This window comes from Centruroides vittatus, unplaced genomic scaffold, assembly GCF_030686945.1.
Source record: "Centruroides vittatus isolate TY-2023 unplaced genomic scaffold, ASM3068694v2 contig_900, whole genome shotgun sequence".
Lineage (NCBI taxonomy): Eukaryota > Metazoa > Arthropoda > Arachnida > Scorpiones > Buthidae > Centruroides > Centruroides vittatus.
The window spans coordinates 2,184,568-2,205,281 of NW_027122591.1; the positions used below are offsets into that span (position 1 = coordinate 2,184,568).

The following is a 20,714-nucleotide window of genomic DNA, read 5'->3' on the forward strand; positions in this document are numbered from 1 at the left end:
AAGTATCTCAAACAACAAGAATGATATATAGTAATGAAATTTACACAAAGGTTTAGGTGTGATAACCGACAAGTCACATTAATATTTTGGAGGCGCTAAATCGAGGTCTGATTAATTTATCATCATTATATTATTAAATTAAGTTAATATTGCTTTAATGTAAATTTATTCAGTGTATCTATTTTATGGTAATTAAAATGCATAAAACAATGTGAAAACTGAAACGGTTGATCGCCTTATTATGCAAATTTTTTTTTTATAATAAGAGGAAAGAGGAAAGTGAAATAGACAATGGCGCTTAAATTAAAACAAATTTAAAATTCGATGGTTTTTTTGTTTTTTTTATTATATAAATGTATTATTTCTTACACTTTAAATCCATACTTAAATAATCGATTGAAACAAACGCGTTGTTATTTATAATTTTTATATTTCATTTTTTACAGGAAAAATTTATAATGAAATTTCCCTTGTATTGATATTTTTAAAATTATAATTGGATTATAAAGATTTATCTTCATCAGGTTATTACCTGAAATGTATAGATTTGCATTAAGAATCAAGTGAATGCTACCAGAGGAACCTGATACAAAATCATTAAAATTTATTTGTTTGAACACTTAAAAACGTTCATCTTGAACGCTTTATTATGGAAATTATGGTTTATGGGATCATCCAAAATTCAATCGTCGTGCAAGTGCTAATAAAAGGTTCTTATTAAATGTTATCCCACTTTGGTTACTTCTGGATCCGCAATTGCTAAGTTTAGTTCGTTTCGTCCAGAAAGTGTACACCTTAACGTAAATTTCGACGTCATCTCCGGTTTTACAACGAACGAACTTAAAAATGGCATCAAAATGACGCAAAACTGTACATTACCTCAAACGCCCCAAGTCTATAAATTTCGAGAATTTATTTTCTTCTTATTATTATTTTTATTTTAAAATATATTAACTATTATTTAAAGTAACCATTTCCCCCCCTTCTTCCTCATCCGCCCAAGGAAGAGTTGAGTCTCTCATTGATCGCTGTTTTCCATTAGTTTCTGTTTCGTGTATTTATCCACATTCAGTAGCGTAACCAGGGAGTGGTCCAAAAGGCACGGATCCATTAGCTTTACGAATAAATTAAGAAAAAATAAATAAGTACAGTACACGAAAAAGAATGTGACGAATGCACTTACTGTATTTACAATATCTAAGAGTTTACTCTTCATCTACGGTGATTCAAGAGTGAAAGTAAGTTTGCACGTCCTAATTCGAACCCCCTCCCCCATAATATCGCTACTGTCTACATTTTGTAGAATCTAGAAAAGGTCATTTTGAAGGGCAAGGATTCATTCAGGTAATTCGGGATCTTCCTCTTTGCATTCTCCAATCTATTTTTTATGATAAACACAGAAATTTACATTTAATATTAAAACCAAAGAATTATACAAGAAAACTGTAAGTGATTTTTCCATAAAAATAGTAAGCAAATTCTTTTTATTAATTTTTCCTTATAAAATTATGTATTCTTTACATTCATATGTATTTATGATAAACATTAAATGTTTATCATAAAAGTAACTTCATGGTTACAAAAATGAGGTCATGAACATCAAAAAATGTAAATTGTAATAAAGAAAACCATGATATAACATTCGTTTTGCAATTTAAAAAAAAAATAGTTTATTTATATTATAAAATTTAAAAAAAATATTAAATTTAATTAATGTTGGTAACTTATATTTAAGTAATTTTATTTAAAAGAAAATTTTTTTTTATTCTTATAAATTCAGGTTTAATATTGAGGCTATTTAAATTTCATTATCTTTTAAAATACTTTAATTTTATAATATAAATTATAAAATAAAATTTCTCTCTTTGCAATTGATACTTTGTGATATTCAAGATCCTATTTTATTTTATTTTTTAATATAAATATGAAGTTACTTCACGTGTTTTAAATTAAATATTTTCATATTGTTATGAATGTTAGTTAAATATTTTGAATATGGAAAAATACATTTTGATAATATATTAATCATTAAACAAATGATTATAAAATTATCCAAGAAAATTATAATAAAAAAATTTCTAAGAAATTCCAGAAATTTTTCTAATAGAGCCTCATAAATAGTCAAAAAGATGAAATTCGAATAAAAATTTGCGTGAAAAATCAAGATAAGCTCGAAAAATTTCACGAAATTAATGTTTTATGTGGTTTAATCTCACGAGCATAAATGATTTTTGAAGTCGAGATGCAATGATTTATATTAAAATTTCAAAATTTTATATTATTACAAGATGATGAACTTATATACTAATAAATTATATATTTATATATAGAGTAGCATTGAATGCAATGGTATGATTGACCCATTATTGAAATTGTTTTGTTATAAAAATCCTTATACAATAGAAGTATAACTAAAAAAAAAAAAAGTTCTAAAAATTTTATGATTTCCTTATGCCTATGATAGATATTTACAAAGGTTCAAGGACCAAAAAACTTTATTTTTAAGATTTTATTTTTGTTATTAAAAATAACATTTATTTTTAGGGGTAGGAATCAGTAAGAGCTTGTAAATTTTCCCTGGATCCAGGGAAAAGTTCTCAGTTTCCCCTCTCTCTGATAATTATATCAGTAGAGAAATACATTATTAAGATAGAATTGAATTTGGATTTCAGATAAATTAATTTAAAAATAATTTAAAAAAAAAATAACGCATGAATTACTTTTATTAACCTTCTCTCTTTTATAAACCACCTTCTCTCATAGAAATCCTGTTACACCCTTCTGTGAGAGGACATTCAAGCTCTCTTAAAGGAGTCAGACATTTGGTCTTACATCAATACAGAGCTAGATTTAGACTTGTTGTGGCTCTAAGCTATAACATATCTCATATAACAGGCCTTTTTCCTCTACCAAGTAAAAATGTGAGGCCCTAAGATGTAATGCGAGATCCTAAGCCGCAACTTGTTTAGCTTACGTGAAAATCAGGCCCTGCATCAATACATAAGATGTAATGCGAGATCCTAAGCCGCAACTTGTTTAGCTTACGTGAAAATCAGGCCCTGCATCAATACATAAGATGTATTTCGAAGAAGAGTTCCTTCTCAGCTGTAATCACAGTACCAATTTTCTTAAAGTTCACTTATAAGCAAGTAAAAGTCACAAATTAGTACATTAGATTTTTATTTTATTTTTCTTTCTTCTTGTGTAACTAAGTTTCTTCTTCTTTTTTTTAATAGGAAGAGGAAGGCCTTTTTATTTACTTCTTTCATTTTTTCACCTCTTTTCTTTCTCCTATCCTTGACAATTTTCAAAAACCTCAAATGCTTTTCCCTCTTCCTGATAAAGAAAAAACTTAAGTTATATAAGGAGAAAGAGAAAAATTGAAATTAGATGCACTCATTTGTTATTTTTATTTGTGTATAGGTGAGGTTAAAGATAATTAGCACTGCAAGTTACAGATGAGGAAGAAGTCTTGTAAATTGGATAAACAAAAATGGTTTATCCATTTTTTGTTTACCCAATTATGAAGTGATTAATATTAATCTGAACTTAGAACGGAGGTTAAAAAGAACATTGGAAATTTGATGGTAGTTAACCAGATTTTCAGATGAAGAACAGTAGTTTAGTCATCTACCCCTACCTTCGTTACATTCGAATTTCGCTTTTTTATTGTTGGTCGAAACAAGCATATAGTATTTTCTCGATCAATAGAAATGCAATAAAGTGCCAATATATGATTTATAAATGGGTTGTAAGAAACATATACTATAAATATGACAGCGTGATATTAATAGAAATCGGTTAACATCAGTTTGAAATATTATTGTGGTTTGTAAAGAATAAGTTAATGATGGAGTTAGTGGAATGAAGAATAGTCATTTAGCTCATATCGTGTTTGGATCATCACTTCAGATGATATTGATTAGAATAGTCAACAGTTTAATTACTTCCTCCATATTTGAGTAGTTCTAAATTAATTCCTCCTACCCCTATGGAGTTGTAATGCTTTTCTCTTCTATCTCTCTCACTAAACTTTCCATATTATTTCTTGAAAGTCATCTGTTCTCATCAAGTAATTTTTTATAATATAATCTCCATTCTTTTATCAAGTTTATCTTGGTCTTATATTTTTCCTCTTCTCATAGCTATTTAATTAATTACATTTTTTTTTTCATTCTTTAAATCTTAATTTGTTTCTAATATTGGCACAGTCTTTATTTTTTACTTTTGTTATTATTTTATTTAACTTATTTATTTTTATTTCTATTTTTCCTGTCGAAAATTCGTCCTCTTAAAATATGCTACCCTCTTTTCTCTTATTTTTCTAAAAATTCTGTAATCCATTCAAAGTTTTCCTTAAGTTTTTTAATGGGTTTTTTTAAGGATTTTTCCTGCTATTTTCGATAATTTTCTTTGAGTTAATGAATTGGATTATCTGCTTTATCCGTATCAATAAAAGAACATTAGTGGTAGCAACGATATCGTACGCAAGTGATTATAATAGGCGAGTGTGCTCTACTAATGATATAAAATACATCATAAAAATAACTTTTTGAATTCGTTAAGGGAAATCATTGAGAAATATCGCGGAATTATAGGAAGGATTTTATAATAATGCATGATAATTAGTGCTCAGGTGGACTATGGAAATGATAACAGTGTATAGGAAAGCTCGGAAAGGAAAAAGACTGGTACACAATTAGAAATACATTTTTCCAATATAAATTCACATAGAAACAAGATGAAACGTCTGAACTCTATTACTGTTTACGTATTAATGATATAAATAAGTTTAATAAAGATACATGTGCCAGAGTATAGAGCAGCAGAGTAAGATTCAGACCACATTCTGCTCCTTTGCTCAGACCACTACTCACTGATTGTTACCAGAATATTTATGCTTTAATAATGAAATGCCAAAGTTACCATTCCATTATTACATAATATAACAACTTAAACTGAAATGACAACTTCATGTTATAATTAAAGTTGCCATTCTATTTTGTTGTCGACAATCTTCTTTATAAATAAATCACAGTTATTAATTCTCTTCCATAAAGACTAACAATTGTAATGGAAGATTGAAAAAACAATCATGAAAAATCTGAAAGTGTGTTTAGTAAATAAACATTTTAACAATAAAAAATCCATTAACGAGTTACTTAACTTTTCCCGGCAACGTTCGGTGGCGTCATCTGTTATGATATTTTATTATTAAAAACTTTTTATTTTTTTAACTATTATAAAATGGCAAAAAGCTTAATTTTGAGGGTAGGGATGGGTTTTATAAAAGCAAAATTGTAAATGCTAATAACGAGTAAAATCGTCATTAAGTCCGACCCTAGCCGAGATACGACACACGACCCACTTTATCTCCCCATCACGTCGACCTTTATTAAACACTAAAATTGAATAGCACCAATCACCTAACACACAAACATCTTTCTTCCTCTGCATAACTTTATTACACATAAGCTGAGTATGATTTGAAACTATCAACAGTAATTCATAATTTGTACACATGTTAACCGTACAAATTATGAATTAATACTACGAGCAGACAGTCTCGATTACGTTATTATTATTATTTTAATTTTAACGAGTTTCCTTATTTATTGGCACAGGTTCTGTAAGTATAGTATGTACTGTACGTTCACTTATCTAATAATAATAACAACATATTGTTTTTATCACGGCACGAGAAATTTATTGAAAACTATTATCGTAAAACTTTAATTTTACCTAATTTTAGATAGCAAAGACATTATTGTATGTCAAGCTATGTTTAGTGCGGAGCATCAAAGAGCGTGTGCATGTATAAAATTGGGTTAACTGGCTATCGTGACAATACCTGTTGAAAACTTGACCTAGAAATTTTTAAATGACCACGTTGTCTTAATCATAGACCCATATTTAGGACAGCGAAAATCAGATAGAAAATTCACAATTTTGAAAGTACTGTATTTTTTAAACAAAGTTTACGTGTTAAAATGGCAGTATCTTATCTCTGTTTAATCTGAAAATTATATCATTAAGTATACAATAAGTGTATCTATTATAATGTATTTATTTAAGATTCTATAATTAATTATCTATTTAAAAGTTATTTTAAAGAAATCGAATTTTAGATATCCTGAGAGATATCAATCGAATTTCCTGTTATGATTTATATGTATAATCTATATCATTCAAGTAGTTGATGACAGCTGCTGTTGACGGTCGAAACGACAAAGACGTGTTATTAACAATTAAGTATCGTCTAAAACTTTTTAATATTATAAAAATTTATTTTTATTTTTATTTAAGTAATTAAATAATTCATAATTTAACATAATTTTAAACCAATTTTATGAATATATTATTTTGTATCCTATAGTTAAATTAGTAAAACTAGATGCATTTACTTTACTTTTAGCCTATTAATATATAATTTATTTCGTTATTTTCTATAATTTATATAATGTACTCTTTAAATGTTTCCATCATTGTTTTCTATTGATTGTAAATAGCCAATTTACTTAATATCTTAGTCTATTTTTGACTCTGCAAACCGAGATTTCATTATAAAGTTAAGAACAATTTATGAAATAAATTATTTTTTCAGTCAAGTTTTAAGCTAAATTAATAGTTGTAAACCTCGACTATCAGTTTATCCTTATAAATATTGAAAATATATTGTTTTCTTTATAAATTACTAGCAGATATGCCGGGCCAAAAGTAATAAGGACAAACATTAAAATGAAAACTATATTAACAGTTTGGTAACTTTAGAGTACAGTTACGTTTATCACGAAGTTTCAAGAGAATGAAACCAGAAGAGGTTTCATGAAAAAGCCTATATTTTCTGTTGTCTAACTATCAAAAAATTCAATGCAGGTTGATCAAAGAACTTAGAAGTTAATAGTGAGATTAAATCAGTGGAAAGGTGAGGTTTTGACGTTTTATAATTGTCTAAATTTTCATGCAAGTATCCAGAGAGTAACTATGAAAAATTTAGTTCTGATCGATTAAAGGATTTAGAAGTGTAAATAGAAGAGAACAGACAAACGAACAGATAGACATTCTGTTTTATATCCTGTACATATTAATAGATTACAGTTCTAATCCCCTCTTAATTTTATAATCAGATTTCCTCTCTTTGACTGTTAGTAAATTGTATTTCAATTTGTTTTAATTTTAAGCATTAGGAATTAAAATTTTAATTATTTTAAACTATTATATATAAATTTTTACTGTATTATGAAAATAAATATTATTATCATTAACAGTAGCTAAAACTTTAAAAAGTTGTTTATGATTTATATTTTGTCTATGTTTATCAATAGATGTTTGAGGATATGATTTCTGAAGGGAAAATTTTCTGTACAGTTAAAATAATTATTGTTTTAAATTAAAGATTATTCAATTTTAATAAATTATTTAAATGTAAGCTTAGTTTGAAGACGAACAAATATAATTTGGTGTGTTCTTAGTACATCTTTTGCATATCATAAGAACACAAACATAAGAAAAGCGTCGATATTTCTTAGTCAGTTCTCCTGAAACTAATATAAAATTGCTTTTAAAAGATTATTTTTAAGTACTTTTTCGTCCTGATTTTTTAAATTATAAGCAAGTTTTCGAGATTCCGATGATCGAAAGAATAAAAAAATCAATTTAATGTAGTTTTAGCAGGAGGAAAACTCACTAAGAAATGTCGACTCAGTTTATGTTTTGTTCTGGTATAGAAAGACACATTGAGAAATTCCAAACCATTTTTAATGTTTCTTTCTAAGTAAAATATACATTTAAGAATATTTTACTCTTGTTTATGGATTATATTTTCGAGTTTCGTACGTTCTATGCCAAGATATTAGCGAGGTTGAGGCCGAAGTTTTAAACGTAAAAACGTGTACGTCGGACGTTCAGCGCCGCTTTCCTGTGAGCCTAGAAGTTTGACAATGGCGTTTAGATAGTCAGTGGAATCATGCTCGACATTCCGAACGCCATTGTCAAATTTCTGGGCTTACAGGAAAGCGGCGCCGAACGTCCGACGTACACGTTTCCACGTTTGAAACTTCGGCCTCAACCTCGCTATTTGTTGTACACAATAGTTTAGTTCAATAACAACTATCTCAAATGTGATAAACCTTAAAAATCTGGTGATAAAAAATTCAAAGTTATGGATCAGTTTATACACAATTTGATTTAAAGTACTTCTTATTTTTATTTTGTTTAATTGTATTATTACGGAAGAAATTTCTTTTTATTTTTTAAGCTAATGATTCTTCTTCGTGTGATATAAAAACGAATTCTCGCTTCGTAAGTAGATTTATCAGGAAAGTTGTCTAGTTAATATTTTTCGCTAAATAAAATAATAATGCATGACTATATATATTCACACTTATGTACAGGAAGTTAGTTATAAATATGCGAACAATATAACATAAAGGAAAATATGTAACGTTATATTTAACTAAAACCATTTAAATGTTATGACTAAACACTACTTACTGTAAAGTTCTTACGTACAATTTATATTGACAGAAAAAAAATGAAAAGTGTAACAAAGAAACAGGTTATGCTTTCTGTTTCTTATGTCTTGTTAAAAGAATAAACTTTGTAATAAGTGAAACAAATTCTAATTCTTTGAAACTGAAGTGAAATCACTTTATTATTCTATTTGATTTCTAAATACAGTAGAGCATCGATTATCCGACCCCCGATTAACCGACCGCGTTCTAGTCGGCAAATTCAAATGTCCGCTAGTGATGTGGCGCTACAATATTTGGTTATGTCTTGGCTACTTTAATATTATTTTTGTTAAATTTTTGCATGTTTTAGCTGGCAGCACTAGCTGTTCATGAAAGAGAGGCTGGTATTTAAACCAGGCCTAATACACTATACTAATAATGTATTTTTTCATACTTTTCGGTTATCCGACTTTTCAGTCATCCGACCAACCCCAGTCCCCAATTAAGTCGGATAATCGATGCTCTACTGTAATTAAAATATTTATATAAATAAACTATAAAAAGAGAATTAATTACGTTTTTCCCAATTTTTCTTTTGTGAAAAATTCCATATTTGCGTATATATTTTGTATATTGATTAATATTTTATATATTTTATTTTATTTGCTCTTCACTATTAAAGGTAAAAAAGCACTCTTATTAATTCAAAAACATAATCAATTAACATTTTCCTGATAATTATATTTAAGTTTTGACTAAAATTATTTAAACTCGAACCTTCAATAACTGCCACCTCCATTTTTTATGTTTCCGTCATTAATCATTATTCAGAGGTTTGACTGTATAAGAAATTTATTTAAATATTTCATAATGATTGCATGCAATAATTGCATATCAAGAAAACACGGTTTCAAGAATACCTAAAGTAGTAGTCAGTAACAAACAGTTATTATTGCTATAAATACGATGATAAAGATAGAATTTTGCATTCACTGTATGGACATGATTCTGTACAGCACACACTACTCATACGAGTCACCTATACAGAATAATGTTCGAATCAATCGTCATTATGTTACTCAAATGATGCCATAAAGTATAATTAATAATAATTTTTAATTTATAAAATAGTGTTTTATAATAAAATATTTTTTCACGCATTGAAAATAGTGCGACTGAATTTATATATAAAATAAGACGTTTTCATACGCAAGTATTGTACAATATATTCAGAATTTTTTATCTGGAAATAACAAACGGCAAACAAAATTAATTGTCGATAATATTAAATTTATTAAAAAGCGAAAAGAATACGTTAGATATTCCGAGATTCGGTTACAGAATGGAGCCGATGTACTGGATTATGAATGTGTGTCACTCCGCCGAAAACGTTAGTTATACGTAATAGAATGTATGTTCTCAGCAATAAGGTGTATTAGATGTATCTAGTAGATAATATTAAATTTATTAAGAATCGAAAAGAATACGTTAGATATTCCGAGATTCAGTTACAGAATGGAGCCGATGTACTGGATTTTGAATGTGTGTCACTCCGCCGCCGTAGCTAAGTAATAGCGAGGTTGAGGCCGAAGTTTTAAACGCGAAAACGTGTACATCGGACGTTCAGCGCCGCCTTCCTGTAAGCCTAGAAGTTTGACAATGGCGTTTGGAACGTCAGTGGAATCGTGCTCGACGTTCCAAACGCCATTATCAAACTTCTAGGCTTACAGAAAGGCGGCGCTGAACGTCCGACGTACACGTTTTCGCGTTTAAAACTTTGGCCTCAACCACGCTAATAGCTACGGCGGCGCGGAACATAAAAAAAAAGTTCGAAAAATCAAATATGGTGTCATACGACATCAATTGGTTGGTGTTTTAAAAATAATCTCAAGATTACTTGCAAAAATATCGGAAATTTCAAATGCACTATGATAGTTTAAACGTATCTTATAATTTTCTAATACAGTATATGTTTTGTGTATATTAGGCGTATTGTTTGGAAATGCGGCTGTAATACAACTGGATAAACAAGCCAATGATGTAGCCTGTTTCATGAAACATGAAATCGAAACGTGCTACGTCATTGGTTTGCTTTTCCATCTGCATTAAAACCGCTTTACCAGGCCACTTCGTAATGAATACGAAACTATTTTCTTTCGTGTATGTAGACTTATTCTGGAAAAGACTATAGAAACACTTGTATTTTTAAAAATAACTTTAAAAATACTGTATTTTTTAATATTTAATATTTTCTTAAGTACAATAAGAAAAATTATTAATTAATGATAAAACGATTTACATTCCGCGATTGACCAATGACAATGGCGGAATCGAAAAAGGGAGGTTGCCTGTAAAAGTGATTTTTGCATTAATGAATTTATTGTTTTTTGAATATTTTGCGTGCGAAAATTACTTGGATATTATTTTTTTAAAAATATCGTGGAAATAAGTAGGTTGATACATAAACTATTTATCGCACATGTACTGTATATGAACATAAAAAAATTAATTAATTACATTTTATCAAACGATGAGATCAGCCCATTAATTGTATCGTGTACAATATTTTATACTCCTAAGGAAAATACTGTAGATGTACGGTAAAATAAATTTCGTTTTCCCACAGCAGTGGCGTAGCGTAGTGGGGGCGGCAGGGGTGGCCCGTCCCGGGAGGCACTTTTAGGGGGCGGCAAAATTTCACAATAAATACACAATACACAATACACCAGTACAATACACAATAATGATGATTGTTCTTTGCCGAAAAGTTCTTTAGAATTACTGTATATTTTAGTCTTTTGAATTGAGATACCTAAATAAGGGGGCGGCGAAATTAAATATTTAATAATGATTGCATGCAATAATTGCCACGCTACGCCACTGTCCCACAGTTAAACTTCGCGGCTAATTGCCGTTGTGATAAACCATTTTCACTTTCTCTGGTAACTTTAACACGATCTTCTAACGACAGCGCTTCGCATTTCTTTCGTTTTTCGGACAATTTCGAACAAACTGAAATGAATTTCTTTTGTTGTTTGACTAATTTATTAACACTTGCACCTAATTTCAAGGATGAGTTCGAACAAGAGTTTAGACTAATTCACTATATTAGGAACGTTGTTCAGACGAGTTCAAACAATAGTTTAGACCAGATATATTCGCGGAAGTGATCGCTTATTACAATTGTTGTATGTTGTTTCGGACCAAAAATCGATGCCCGCGGTCGCGTTACACGGGTGGTCGTTTAATACGGGTAACTTATACGAAGACTCTATGTATAAACTATTCCGTGCCAGAAATTTGTGCCCGTTTTGGCAGGTGCCCGTCGAATGCAGGTGGTCGCCTAAGCAGTTTTCACTGTATACATATTAAACAACAGAATTAACTTACTAACAACACAATAAACAAAGATTAAGTTTACATCTAACAAAAGTTCTTTCAACGTACAGTACAGTACATATACACATATTATAAATTAATATTACGCATTTTATTTATAACAATTAGATATAAATAGTCCTATTAAATGGATAATTTTAGTGTGTATCAGATATAAACTTTAATTTTTATATTTTTAATTTTAATTATTTAAAATGATATACTTGATATCTATAATAAAGCAGATTCATATATCAATAAACTCGTAAATTAAACTATTTAAAAACAAAATGTTTTACAAGCGGAGACAGGATCTGTTATTTCAATTATTTAAACAGTTATTTTAATTCTAGATTTGAAGTTTTATAAATATTTTTTAAAAATTTTTGTCTGATATAATAGAACATTGTAAATGAAAATGAAATCTAACCTAATGTGCTCGCCCCTAGTATCGTTCTATTCACGAGTTAACTTTGTTTTCATTCTTACATCCGAGTACTATAAATCTTGACGTCTTAGTTAAACCTATCCACAAAGAAGGCGGGTGGTGAGGGGTAGGGTGTTGCATATCCGAGATAGACCACCTCCGAAAAATTCTTGGTGTTTTGTCCGCTTGTTCTTGGATTCGATTTTGGGTCACCCAGGAGCGGTAGACATACGCCTTAACTACTTCCGTCATCACGCTGGCGATATACAAATGTGGGCCTATGTTTGGTATATATTCCCGGGCCGAAATTTCCAATTGCCAGTCCGACGCTAGTCGATAATTCGAAATTGCCCAATAATAATCTTGTCACGCTAGTATTCCGCGAATGGGAATTTGTTTGGATACATGGTGTACTGAAGAGGAGGGTGAAAATACGGCACACGTCTAAAAAATAGATATTAAGTGTGCACACGAATCACTGTGAATGTCGTTAACGTTTTCAATCAATTTTAGCAGAGTATAGTTATACACTGTATCATCTTCGGCAAATAAAAGGCCTTACGTAAACAAACTGGAAGCATACAGACAAAATCTACAGCATAATCGAGCATCACTATGGTCCCACAGGTGCCTCTTAACAAACTTGTATTCTGTTGTGTAATAAATATTTTTACATGATATATTAAATCATGATATGTTAAATCTTAATAAATAAATGATAAAATGAGAGTGTAAAACGGGAATCAGAACTATTATAAAATTCATAAAACAATAATTTAGAGAAACAAATATAATTTTTAATTGATAAATTTAGTAACTTATCCATGAATAAATGTTTACTCAGAATGAATAATAAATAACTGGACTTTTCAAAAAATAAAATTACTAAAACTGAAATTGTAAAATTCTCTAATTAATACTGAAATGAAGTTTAATCGAGTGCTATTTTACTATAAAAACTGAATTCGTGCTTTCCTTAATAAAGATGAACATTTTTAGAAATTTATGCAATTGAATTCATAACTTTGAAATGTTATAAAATATGCCCGAGTAAATTCTTGTAAATATTGCTTAGGTACAAAAAACACATTAATATTCTTTTAGAAAAATGTAAATTAGTCCTTTTCTTTTTACAGAAATTTCCTGGATCCGCCTCTAAGTAGGTGGTGTTTCCTATGAAGCTTGGAGAAATAGCATAATTACTCTTTATCAAAAAGTTGGCCAGTTATTTTAAAAATATATATATACTGATATCGTATAAGAAGGGATGACTTATTTTCAGTTAGATTATAACAATTTTTATAACAAATTTCCATTGCTGGTAATTAAAGGTCTTACCGTAATATTTGCAAAGACTTGTTCTGAATGTAACGCCAATATGAATTTTAATTTGTACTGAGTTTTAAGACCAGAGACTGAGAAAAATGAATTGGGACCTGATAGTTACAATGTAGACTTCACCCTATTCGGAATGACATAAACGTAAACAATTAAAATAAAAATTCCAATATAAGAACAGAATTTTTAATTACTCATGGAAATAAGTTTTGAATTAGGTCTATATCATAATAATATGGTGTTTATAGGGCTTTTCTGTAGATGAGACTCGTACCAAATTGTCTTCTGGTTCCCTCTAAATGGCCTGTTTAAGTCTTCAGATTTCAAAAATATCTATTATTCTCAAATCTAATAAATTCGTGTAATGGATATTTTAAATTTCCATTTTTAATTCTTAAAATATTACTATTTTTACATTTTAATTTATTCATTTATAATTTTATAAACATATCAGGAATCTTTTAAAATATTGCTTAAAATAAAATGAACTATTTACAAAATTTAAATACTACGTATTAAAAAAGAATTTTCTCAGAATAGAAGATCGTTAAATATTTAAAGATTAGAAATACTGGTATAGGCCCTTTTTTCTGAGTGATCAAACCATGACAATTTTAAAATTTTCTTTTCTTATCAACAATCTTATTTTAGAAACAATAGTCCCATTTACAAACAGGAAATAGTATGATATATTACAAAAACTTAAAAAATAACTTTAAAAGAATATCAGGGTCTTCCAAAAATAATTATATCACTTTAAAATATTGTAATTATATTAATTGTTATCTATGAACGTTGTAATGTACATTAAAACGTTGGAAAACTGCCCAAGTTTTACATTTAACCGTTAAAATTTCTTAATGTGTGCACCTCGTGTCATACGGCACACATCAAACCAATACTCAAATTCTTCCTACTCTCGCTACAGCAATAGCGCACCCAGAGGGAGAGCCAAGGGACCATAGCCCCCAAAAATGGGGAAAAAAGCACTAAAAAATTTTCTAAAAATCTTTTCCTAAGTAAAATTCATATTGTTATTTGTATTGTGTCGTATTTTCTATTCCTATACTACTTGTGAATTAGCGGTCACATCATATAAGAGAAGAATTTTATTGAATTTACGTAAAAATTTTTTCTATCTGTTCAACTCGGCTCTCCCAAGATTTATTCCCGAGTGCGCCACTGCGCTACAGCATATCCGTTGTCATCCTTCTCATGGCAGCCATATTTCTAAAGCTCCTGCAGATTACTCACGTTTTTTTTTTTAACTCTTTCTGCCCTGTGAGCACTAAGAGGGCCTCTTTTAGTAGGCCCATTATGGGTTCGGCCAGGCCCACAATGGGGCGACCGGGTGGTGAGGGACGGGGCCCGACATATCCGAACGGACCACCCCCGAAAAATTCCTGGGGATTATTCGACCCGTTCGGATTCGATCCCGGGTCCCCCAGAGCGGTAGGCTGCCATCTTTACCGCTCGGCCATCCGGCCGTCAGATTACTCACGTTGAGCAATGACGAGTGATTCCGACTTTACGAACTGCGGAACACAAAACACCTTCTCTATTGCGAAGTCGACATTTTTATTTACGGCGTACAGGTAGTAGACAATAAGACATTTGAATGCAAATGGGAGATGAAACTCGGGCAATTACTCTATCGATTGGTGTACATCCCACATTTCCAGGATAATAATTAGCATAATTACAATGGTATAATTCATTTTGGAAGATACTGTATATTACCCTCAAACGTTTAATAATTAAAAAGCATATAGTATATAGTAAAGTAGATTTTAAATGCGGGAAAAGAACAAAATATTATCTTTTTCTTATAATATCTTTTTTATGCCTTTCGGTTATTCGTATACTCATATGCAGATTATGCACAATATAGAAATAGGAATGTTATCTACGTTAGCTACTATTATCTTATATCGGGCAGCATCAATAAGCAGGAACCTGGGTAGCTCTGTCGATAGAGCTTTTAACCTAACGATCTGGGATTCGAGTCTCTGTTTAGGCGACTCACTTTTCTTTTTCTCGTTCTCCCCGATCACAGTTTGAACTTAAAATTCGTCTAAAAAAAGCTCAGACTTCAAACCGTGATGGGAAAAACGAGAACGAGAGGGAAAAAATAAAAATGAATTGTCTGAATAGGAACTCGAACCCCGGATCATTAAGTTAAAAGCTTAACGCTCTACGGACTGAACTACCCAGGATTTTGTCAGCACCGCTCGGTATGAGATAGCAGTAACCTAGTATTATCAAAATATAAATTGTTTCTGCCGTTCTTTAGTGTTGAATTTCTCAAGATTTGGACGTTCTTACGAATTTCGCCAATGCAAAAACGTATTTCGACATCCGTAAATTTCGTGAAATAGCCGGAACGACTTTTCTTGTTATAATGAAATTTTCCAGTGAACCGGAATGCAATATTGTCTGAATTGAATATTTAGGTAGTACACAGCACGGATTTTGCGTTTGTCATTTCAATTTTAATATCGCGATATACTGTCGTAATTTTCGAATTGTCACGTTCTTTTCCCGAACACAATTATATCAACACAACAAACATTCGGATAGTAATCGTGAATCGATTAAATGTACAGTACGCGTTCGTGTAGAACCCGATTGTATTTGTGATATAGAGTACAATAATTGACTTTTGTCCGGGAGCACTTGCAAGAACAGAAAAATAAAATAAATAGTAGTATTGCGCAGTTCGAATTTCTAGTCTGTTGTCTTAATTACTCCGCCATGTCTGCATTTCTCCATGGAGGCCGAGTAGATGATGAAATCCTCTTCTATCATCCATCGTATTCGCTGCACTGTCACCATCCAAATAGTATGTCCACGTATTTTGCCAATATGGTCTCATATATCGCATTACAACTTATTGATTTGAAACTATTTGAATGAACTAATGAAATATTTTCAAGTGATGAAGCGAATCACGTAATATGATATCTTGGAAACAAATTGTTAGTGTTCGTTAATTTACAAAAATTTCTTCCGTTCACAAAAATTAACTCATATGGTAACATTAAATATATATATTTAAAATCAATATTTAATATCTAAAAGTTCATTTGATATTATGATTTGAAGATTGGATATGCTTAATTGTTAAAAATTCTTTTTAATTTTTAAATGTTTGAAGGTAATATGCAAACTATTGAAAAAGGCATTCAGCATTTATATGGCAGATAGTACGTTCTATACTAACTTGTAAGTGATAAGACATCTGTAAGATTACATAGACAACTTAAGTTTCTGAGATATTAACAATGTTGTATATTAGTATAACATCTGACTTATATTGACCTCTGCGTGTCGCATACCATGTGAAAAGAGAAAATAGTCTTGCCAAATCTTTACTTCGGTATTTACAGGTTTACCCTATGTCTTCCTTCCCTAAACACTTACGCTTGGCATTTTCTTATGGAGTCGCGCTCTCAAAATTTCCACATCTTTGGATTATTTTTCCCAGAAACATTGAGTAAAATAGACTTACTAAACGCAAGTCAAAACTCAACTTTTCTGAGAAAAATAATTCAAAGATGTGAAAATTTTGTGAGCGCGACTCCATAAGAAAACGCAAAGCCTTGCATAAATGCTTTTTTTAACGTCCTATATTATAAGGTATAAAGATTAAGAAAATAGTATTTGTTAAATAATGGAATTATATACATTTATTAAATTACATGCTTAAGAATTACGATACTCAGTTATAAGAATTTGGACATTTATTATTTTAATTTGTATGCATTTAAAAAATATATTTTCACGTAGATAATATAATGATAATTTACATAAAGGGAACTTTTTTGGGTCTAGAAGAAATAAGATTTAAAAAACAAAAAAATACTAGTGACAAATTAGTGTATAAAATACAAATAAAAGATTGAACGTCAAAGAATGAAATGCATTAATTATTAATTAAAATATCAATAATTTTAAATTTTCGTACATTTACATTTTGTATTGTATACAATTCTATCGAATGAATTTGGAAAAAAAATATTTTTTTCAATGTTTTCTTGTAGAAAAACGGTTTAATTAATTACCAGTTCAATACTGTATTGAATGGAGATTAAGGATCAAGCTCTATATAAGAAGGCCAGGACACTCGTACTGGGGCCGCTATTTTGGGTCTTTTTGAGTCGCATGTTTAAAACAAACTTGTACGAGCAGTCAGTTTTATACGACATTAATTTAACTGAATTATGCAATTTTAGTTAAATTAATGTCGTATAAAACTGCCTGCTCGTACAAGTTTGTTTTAAACATGCGACTCAAAAACACCCAAAATGGCGGCTCCAGTACGCGTGTCCTGACCTTATATAGAACTTGTAAGGATGGGTGTCAAACTGCGACCCTAGTGGAAACAAACTAAACTATGAGTTTTTTACTTTTTTAAATACAATATGTAGAATGACTTAAACGTATTTTATGTTATGTTATTTTGTTCTGAATTAAGAATTGTAATTTTTATTATCAATGTACAATACTATACTCTAGATCTGTTTTATCGAAATTCTTAATTTTAATATCGGATGGAAGATCAAGCGGGACATCAAAATTGGCAACAAAATGTGACAGAGAGGAAGTGGGTAGTCAAAAATACTTAAAATTGGTGACGTCATATATGAATGACCACCTAATTTTCCGGTTACGTATCTCGTAGGCTACATAGAAAAATCACAATTTACCGAAATGCCCAATAGATGTCGCCACATATCTCTATTCATTAAGCCACGAAATAATTCAGATTTTATTAAGTTACGTAAATATATTTAATTATAAAATTAACAGATTTTTAATTTTTTATAAGACATTATTAATTGAAAATTGGTAATAATAATAATAATAATTAAATGCTATTCTCAGAACAGAGTTAAATGCAAAACATACAGTTAAAGCAATAAACACATATGTCATTCCAGTACTTACATATTGACGGCCGGATGGCCGAGCGGTCAAGGTGGCAGCCTACCGCTCTGGGGGACCCGGGATCGAATCCGAGCGGGTCGAATATCCCCAGGAATTTTTCGGGGGGTGGTCCGTTCGAATATGTCGGGCCCCGTCCCTCACCACCCGGTCGCCCCATTGTGGGCCTGGCCGAACCCATAATGGGCTTTCTAAAAGAGGCCCTCTTAGTGCCCACAGGGCGGAAAGAGTTAAAAAAAAAAAAAAAAAAAAAAAAAAAAAAAAAAAAAAAAAAAAAAGTACTTCCACATGATTAATCCCCAGGAATTTTTGGGGGGTGGTCCGTTCGGATATGTCGGGCCCCGTCCCTCACCACCCGGTTGCCCCATTGTGGGCCTGGCCGAACCCATAATGGGCCTACTAAAAGAGGCCCTCTTAGTGCCCACAGGGCGGAAAGGGTTAAAAAAAAAAAAAAGTACTTACATATTCTTTTGGAGTTATACATTGGACTCACACAGATCTTGAGCAACTCCAAAGGAAAACAAGAACAACACTTACTAAGCATAAACAACATCATCCTAAATCTGCCACAGAAAGATTAACCCTTCCACGTAAAGATGGCGGACGTGGCCTGACTGACATAGTTAACCTTCACTACAAACAAATACAGTCACTGCGAGAGTTTTTCTACAAAAAACAAGAAACATCACAATTACATAAAGCAGTAACTCTAGCAGACTCAAATAACACACCATTAAACTTACACTCACATCATATGGACACAACACAACGTATAAAAAGCATAGACACCATTAAGCAATCGTGGGCTCGAAAGGCACTCCATGGCAGGCATCCTTATGATCTGGCCCAGGATTTTGTTGATAAAACTGTGTCAAACAGCTGGTTAGCTCGGGGATGCCTCTTTGGGGAGACGGAAGGATTCATGATCGCCATACAGGATCAGGTCATAAATACTAAAAACTACAGAAAACACATACTCAAAGATGCAACACTCACAAATGACACATGCAGAAAATGTCACATCATGCCAGAAACTATACAACACATCACCTCTGGTTGCAAGCTCAAGAGCTTGCACAGACAGATTATTTACACAGACATAATCAAGTAGGAAATATAATACACCAAGAGCTTGCAAAGAAACACAAATTAGTAGACATCCACGAACCATACTACAAATACATTCCACAGACAGTATTGGAAAACAACACGCACAAAATGTACTACGACAGAGCCATAATCACAGATAAAACAATTTACACAACAGACCAGACATCACACTCATTGACAAACACAATAAAATCACATTCGTTATAGACATATCCATTCCAAACACTCACAATATACAAAACACATGCACTGAAAAAGTCAGCAAGTACACAGAACTTGCCCAGGAAATAAGGCATCTGTGGAGGATGGATAGAGTGCTTATTGTACCTGTTGTTCTCTCTTCTACAGTGTGATAACACACACACTACACAAAAGCCTCTGGGAACATTACAATTGAATAGAAATACATACTTCACACTACAGAAGGCCACTATATTGAATACATGCCACATTGTTAGGAAATTCTTGAATACAGACACATACACTGATACACTTCTTTAATTTCTGTTTTGGTTACTATGCCTTGACTTTGGTCCGGCATAGTACACAGCCACCGGTGTTAACCGAGTATATCTCACTTAACCCAAAATAATAATAATAATAATAATAATAAAACAATTATCGATAAAATTTTAAAAACGTAGTAGACCCCGCTTTTATGACTGGTGTATATTTTCATTATTATAGGAAATTCCACATTTAAGTACCATATTCTTTTTAGTAATTTGAGTGTGGTATATTATTTGAAAGTTTATTTTCAGAAAGTAGGGATTTAATAATTGATATTAAGTCTATGATAGATCGGAGCTCTACTTATGGCTTGCTTAACGACGGTTTTTAGTTTATTTTAGGCCGTTTTAAATCGAGGATCTACTACATAAATAAGATTATTATTAATTTTGAAATAATATTTTTCTGTCATAGAATAATTTAAAAAATTACTTAATATTGAAAAGTTTTTCATAAAATTAGAATTTGAATATTAGTTTAATTTAAACTGTCTTATTCAAAAAATAAAACAAAAATTATTTTTATATATTATTTCTTATTATATTGATAAT

The 20,714-nt window shown here is 30.7% G+C and overlaps 1 protein-coding gene across 1 annotated transcript in view; it reads left to right on the forward strand.

Annotated features, from left to right (window-relative positions):
* Nucleotides 1-20,714, forward strand: part of LOC136984026 (coiled-coil domain-containing protein 130 homolog) — a 274,187-nt gene that overhangs the window by 70,361 nt on the left and 183,112 nt on the right. The gene's annotated exons all lie outside the window — the stretch shown is intronic.